General features: G+C 37.4%; 1 pseudogene; it reads left to right on the forward strand.

The window, feature by feature from the left end:
* Positions 1-3,759: 3,759 nt before the first annotated feature.
* LOC112822985 (regucalcin pseudogene) lies at positions 3,760-4,436 on the forward strand (annotated as a pseudogene).
* The last annotated feature ends 2,343 nt before the right edge of the window (positions 4,437-6,779 follow it).

Raw genomic sequence — 6,779 nt, forward strand, 5'->3', positions numbered from 1 at the left:
ATGTCAGAGATGGAAGTCCATCCAGCTCATCTTGGCTATTTTTCTGAAGCTCATAATGGTTGTAAGTGGCAGAGTTGGGACTAAGATGCATGCCTCCTAGCCCCTTGCACTGTTGTCTTCTGCAGTTTCCAGTCTCTGATTCTGTGACACCACCTGGTCTTTTCTCCAGAGATCTAAATATTTAAAATAGCAGGGAGAGGTCACTTTGCTCAGCTCTAATTTTCTACCATTATGAGGTCTTCTAAAATTCCACACTGTAATTTATTGTCTTTCCAACTTCATGATTTCAAAATAAGTCCTACAAATTCAAACAGAACTCAGCTGTTCAAAATTTTCCTCTACCGAAAATGTCCCCAAAAGAATTTGACTTAAGACTGTGTCCTTAGAAGTGTTGCGAAAGAAAAATGACCGAGCAAAGAGACTTTACAAATATTTTTTGTTTCCTTCTAGTGTTCCTTTGAACTCTTGACTCCAGGGTCCTTGAGAAAGAAGCATATTACTGGAAATTAAAGATCTCTAATGAGACCAAATGGCAGAACAAGATTTCTCACCTCTCCAGCTCTGTGCTGGAGGGACCACCAGGGTGAGATGTGATTTTAGTCTCCGGGCGTACTATGATCTTGGCCTTTCTGCAAAAACTGTCAACAAGGGTGCTAATGACTGCCTACTGCTATGGGAAGAAACAGAGTCAGAGCAGACCTGAGCTGAGCTGACTGCTTCGTCTCACTCAGAGCATTAAATCATCTGCTGCTGCCAATATCTTTCATCTACTCAGGGGCCAAAGCCAGGTTGATCCGGTGACCCATGAAGCAAAATTGCCAAGCATCACGCTACTAAGCCAGGCAGTCTGGGATCATATGCACTGGTTTGCACCTCTTAGGTAATACAACTCTCACATTTGACTGGATTTTTCCTCGGGCCTGTGGGCTGAGCATTCTCTTTCACTATATTTTGTCCCTCTTCAAGGTGGGGTCTGCCACTGGAAACTAAGCATTGATCAGATGGTCCACAATGTAGTATATTATATAAATTTAGAATATTATCTTCCTTCCACCCTTTGTCTCATATTAAGTTACTTACATGATGAGATAGAGAGGTAGAGAGACTGATTTCATGGAGATATGTATAAGCCTCTTAGCTTGAATATCCCTAAAATTCTCTAGAAACCGTCACTTTGAAGTGTCTGTACTCACAGGGTATATCACTAGTACCACCAAGACAATTAATTAATTTCTCTTAATCCAGTTAATTCCATATTATACCTTTTGAATGAGTGTAACATAAATTTGGGATTTCTTCATGTAACCTAAATTACTTAGGAAACATTTTTGGTGGCTTTTAATACTCTTGACCTCTGGCAGTGCTACTGGTAAACGTCTAATGATAGGCTATGTGGGGGAAATAAATACACCTATTTGAAGTGTTTGCCCATTTCTGTAGTGTAAATAGTCTGACCGTGGCCAGTTTCAAGCCACCTACATGAAATCACTAAAGGCAGAGCTGAAAAATGATGTTTGGTAGTGGGGTGCCTGGGTGGCTCAGTCGTTAAGCGTCTGCCTTCGGCTGGGGTCATGATCCCAGGGTCCTGGGATCGAGCCCCGCATCGGGCTCCCTGCTCAGCGGGAAGCCTGCTTCTCCCTCTCCCACTCCCCCTGCTTGTGTTCCTGCTTTCGCTGTGTCTCTCTCTGTCAAATAAATAAATAAAATCTTAAAAAAAAAGATGTTTGGTAGCATACCATTATATAATATTCCCACATGCAGATAGAATGGACACACATAATCTCAAGAGCCTAGGTGATAGTAAAATGTAGTAAAATAATCAGGAGTTGGAAATGTAGTGATAGTAAGTATGCTATAGTAATATAGCATAGTAAGTATATAGTATTAATAGTAGTAATATTTTTGGTATTATTAGATTTTTAAATTTTTATTATTAATATAAATAGTATTACAAATAAACTGGATCACAAACTACAAAATAAAGGTATTATTTTTAGGATAATTTATTTAATTGGACTATGTTTTACCTTTAATAATGACTATGACCACTAGCTCACAAAAATCCTGAAAATTTAACAATTGGCTCTTGTAAGTTGGTCTAATGGGGCTCCTGCACACACAATATTACTCCTGGGGAGGAAATAGAAACCATCATGATGACTTGGAAAGGGTGCTGCATTGAGAGATGGCTGACCCAGGAAGGTAATAGTGGTTAAAGGCGAAGGATCAGGATCCTGGCTACCTGTGTCCAGACCCCAGCTTCTCTTGTGGCCTTGGACTTGGACAAGTAGCTTAACCTCTCTGAATTTCAGTTTCCTTTAAGGTAAAAAGGGGATTATACAGGAACCTAACTTACATGAATTTTGGGGTTTTAAATAAGATAATGTTTGCACAGTGGCTGTGCATAATAAGCAAACAATAAGACTATTAGTACCAAGTTTCAGCTAGGCCAATAAATGCTGTGTGATCATGGGCAATTTATTTCCTTCATCATTTATTCATATGTAGAATAAGGATTTAAATACAAAATTATTTATAAATGCTTTTTAATTCTCAAATGCACAGTGATTAAGAACTAGAGCTTTTAAGTTAGATTAGACTAAACTCAGATTCTGGTCCTCATTATACAAGTTGTGCAACTTTGGACAACTTAATTCATCTTTCTTACCCTTGATTTCTTCATCTGAAAGTCAAGAAGTAACAGAAGAATTTGTTGTACAGAATTTTTTAAGGTTAAACTAAGGTACATCATAACAAGGCCTTAGCTCACTGTTTGGCACACTGTAGGTGCTCAATAAAGCTAAGCTGTTTTATTAATAGTATTAATATTATTATAGTTTCTAATGTTAACAGTGGTAGTATTTTCAGTATACCATATAGTATTAATATAGTAGATATTATTAATGTACTGTGTAATATATTACAAATACATAGTAATAGTATTGGTATTATTACTATCATTTATTAAAGATATTATTTAATATTATAAAAAAAGAAGATAGCAGGAAGGGAAAAATGAAGCGGGGGAAATCGGAGGGGGAGATGAACCATGAGAGACTATGGACTCTGGGAAACAAACTGAGGGTTCTAGAGGGGAGGGGGGTGGGGGGGTGGGTTGGCCTGGTGATGGGTATTAAGGAGGGCACGTACTGAATGGAGCCCTGGGTGTTATACGCACACAATGAATCATGGAACACTACATCACAAACTAATGATGTAATGTATGGTGATTAACATAACATAATAAAATTTTTAAAAATATATTATTAACATTAATAATATTAGCATTATTAATAAAATGAGCACACAGATACAATCAATTTTTTTGTATATGATATACCTTCCAAGGGAAGGAAACATGTCCTAAGACATAAAAATTAATATCAATAATAAAATATATAATGTTAATAAAGTAGGTGCTATTATTGGGCATTTTCTAGGCATCAACCATTGTAGTAAGTACTTTACATATAATTTAATTAACCTCTTTGAATCTCAATTTCATTATTTATGAAATGACTTTAATATCTATCATGTAGAGTTATTTAGAAAATTATAAGTATTATTATAACACATTCAATTCACTGTCTGGAAAAAGTAGGCATGCAATAAATGATAGCTAGTAATAATAATTGTTATAATAGAATCTACTTTATGAGTTATAAGGATATATTTATACTTTTTTGAAAAATGCTTATCATATTGCTTAGTGCATTATATATACTAATTAATAGAAAGTATTATGTGATAAAAATAAATGATGACAATGGCTCTCCGAGGGTCACCGACACCAAGAGAGCTCCCCGTTGACAATGTCTTCCATTAAGACTGAGCGTGTTTTGCGGGAGAACTGCTGGTGTGGGGAGTCTCCGGTGTGGGAGAAGGCGTCCAACTCGCTGCTCTTTGTAGATATTCCTGCAAAAAAGGTTTGCCGTTGGGATTCGCTCAGCAAGCGCGTGCAGCAAGTGACTGTGGATGCCCCCATCAGCTCTGTGGCCCTTTGCCAGGGAGGAGGCTATGTCGCCACCATTGGAACAAAGTTCTGTGCTTTGAACTGGGAAGATCAGTCAGCAGTAGCCCTGGCCACAGTAGATAAAGACAAGAAAAACAATCGGTTCAATGATGGGAAGGTGGATCCCTCTGGGAGTTACTTTGCTGGCACCATGGCCGAGGAGACAGCCCCCGCGGTTCTGGAGCGGCACCAGGGGTCCCTGTACTCCCTCTTTCCTGACCACCACGTGGAAAAGTATTTTGACCAGGTGGACATCTCCACTGGTTTGCATTGGTCCCTGGACCACAAAATCTTCTATTACATTGACAGCCTGTTCTACTCCGTGGATGCCTTTGACTATGACCTGCAGACAGGAAAGATCTGTAGGTACTTTTTCATTATTCTTCTTAATACTGCTGGGATTTTTTTTTTCATATGTGTGTAACTAGGAAGCTGCCTCTTCCTCGACTGCTATGAAAAGGCCCTTACTTGTCAAATAAAGAACTGTTGATGTGATGAAAAAATAATAATAAATAAATAAATAATTGAGTATTTACCATTTACTATCAATTTACCATTGAGAATGGTTTGGTCGGTCGGGATGGAGGTCAGAGAACAGTCCAGAACACAGCTCCAAAGTGTTGTTGAAAAGATTGTCTATTGTGTTTTAATCTCTTGCTCCTGTGTTGGGGGTGGGTGGAATGTGAGAATCCTTTCTGGGGGGGAGGGTCCAGCAGCGTTTCTGCAACTGGAAAAGGGTTAGACATTGTCAACCCTGGCTTATGAGGTGTTACAAGTGTAGGGTAGAGGTTTTAGGCCAGCACTGGGATGAGGTGGCAATGCTAATTATTCTTTCTAGTCTAATGGTATTGAATTAGGACAACTGTGTTCTTTCGGGGAATCTGTTGAAAGCCATGGATCTTTTGTCATTGTCATTTGTTTATTTGCTGATACCATGTCTCTTGAGATTTTAAGACACTTTTTGCTTCTTCAATGTGTACTGTCAACTGTAGCTCTGTCTAAAACATTGCCAGATTATTAATGATCCCAGTTTTCATCTCTCTGTGTTTATCCATTGCACTTACTACGAATCATTTTAATAATTCCTTAAAATACCATCCCCAAGTCGGTCCATATGGCCTTCTGATCTCATACTTAGTAATAAACACAAGGACATATGGTTATAAAATGAAGTCTTTCAGGATGCTCCAGTTCATTATTCTATTGCCCCTTAAAGGAACAGAGTGAGCTGATCCAAAAGGCCAGATAGTAAATAAGCGTGATCTCATCCTCTTGCTCGGCATTGGCTGCCACCTCCTTGGGGAATAATTACTTCATAAACTCAGGCTGCCCCTTTCAGTGGTTTTATATAACACAAGGATAGCTTTTTTAGAACACATTCAGAATTAATGCTACTCTTATCTGAGATCAGAGAAGCCTAAATAGATCTGGTTCTATTGAGTGGTGTTGGGAAATCTGATTCTTGGTGAAGCATTTTTCTAGAACATCTGAGCCTAAGTTCAAACCCAGGGTGGAGTTCTTAACCAAATCAGACATCGTGATTACATTCATAGAAATATAAACCCTAGGGACAGACCCAGAAAGATAAATAAAATTACCATATAAGGGACACACCCTTGTGCATATGCAAGTTGGTGGATATTGAGAAATATGAATATAAAATTTCAACAATCCTGGTCATCAAAACTACCAGGTAGAATAATCAGGATATTCCATTTTGTTCATCAGATTTGAAAGGTAAAACAAATAATGCCCATGCCCTTAAAATTGTAGTGAGAGCAATTATCCTTAAATATTGCACACGAGAAAGTAAATTCTGCCATCTTTTAAAAGGTTATTTCAAAAGAGGAATCAAACACCTCAAAATAGACATAATATATATTCTTTGATACAGTAATTTCTTATCTGTGACACTGTGCCCTGGAAATGTACAGAAATACATGATTATAAAATTTATAATCCTGAAAAAAATTTAAAACTACCTAAAAATCCAACATAACTTAATAATAAAAGTAATGTTTTCGAAAATATTTTTATGGTATATAAATTACCATAAGGGCAAAACAATAAGGGTGAAAATTATGTAAGAGTTTTATGACTTCAGCTACATTAAAACCTGTGAAGAAAATATATAAGAATGAAGTTATTTCTAGCTAATGGGAAAATGAATCATTTTTATCTGAGCATTTCTTTAATGTTCTCCATGGAGTATATAATCAGAAAAATGAAAGTAATTTTTTAAAAAGGGTACTTAGTGCTCATCTGAAAAAGCATCCTGAAATATGCGTGGAGAGACACAGTAGAGAAAACTAAGAACTTAAAGGGCTATAAAATATTGGAGTAATTTGGGTTGACTTTTCCAGATTTGAAATCATTCTTTTCTTTCATTAATTGCAGAATTGCTTTCAAAAAATACTTTCGGTTTCAAATACCCAGAGAGCTCAGTTTGAGGTACATTGAGTCTAAGGGGAAAAAATTTTTAAGAAGAAAAGATGTCATTTTTTAAAAGGGTGGTTTCAGATGGGCTTGGCACAATTGAAAATGTGTCTTTGAAATGTGTTTAGTATTTCCAGACAAGGAGGAACTGTCACCTCACGTTGCTTGTGACTCACTGCACATCTGGTACTCCTGCCCTGGGACAAAAAATGCAACAGGAAACATAAGACATTAAAAGACAGTGGACATTGTTTGCAATCAAATCTCAGATTGCTGTCTGCCTGCCTTCCTTCCTTCCTTCCTTCCTTCCTTCCTTCCTTCCTTCCTTCCT

The sequence above is a fragment of the Callorhinus ursinus genome, unplaced genomic scaffold, assembly GCF_003265705.2.
Source record: "Callorhinus ursinus isolate GAN/ISIS: 27379988/994484 unplaced genomic scaffold, GSC_fseal_2.0 scaffold5, whole genome shotgun sequence".
In the NCBI taxonomy this organism is placed as follows: Eukaryota; Metazoa; Chordata; class Mammalia; order Carnivora; family Otariidae; genus Callorhinus; species Callorhinus ursinus.